The sequence below is a fragment of the Morone saxatilis genome, unplaced genomic scaffold (genome assembly GCF_004916995.1).
Source record: "Morone saxatilis isolate NCDOM2014 unplaced genomic scaffold, NCSU_SB_2.0 Contig8, whole genome shotgun sequence".
Classification (NCBI taxonomy): Eukaryota; Metazoa; Chordata; class Actinopteri; family Moronidae; genus Morone; species Morone saxatilis.
In genome coordinates this window covers 13,589,273-13,589,511 of record NW_023340257.1, presented here as the reverse complement: position 1 = coordinate 13,589,511, position 239 = coordinate 13,589,273, and positions in this window count along the sequence as shown.

The following is a 239-nucleotide window of genomic DNA, read 5'->3' as shown; positions in this document are numbered from 1 at the left end:
ATTAAGAGGGGGATACACAGTCCAGGCTTAGAGATCATATTTCCTAAAACCAAATCAAAGATTTGAACACAGCTATTGGACAAATAGTAGTTATTATTATTTATTAATATTATCATCTTATAAGTTTAAATTAAAAGCCTTACAGCAGCCTGTTGACAAATGCATGCCACTGTAAATGTTATATGATTCCAATAAAGTTCAGTTGAATTGTGCAGAAATTACAGAGAGAGAGAGAGAGA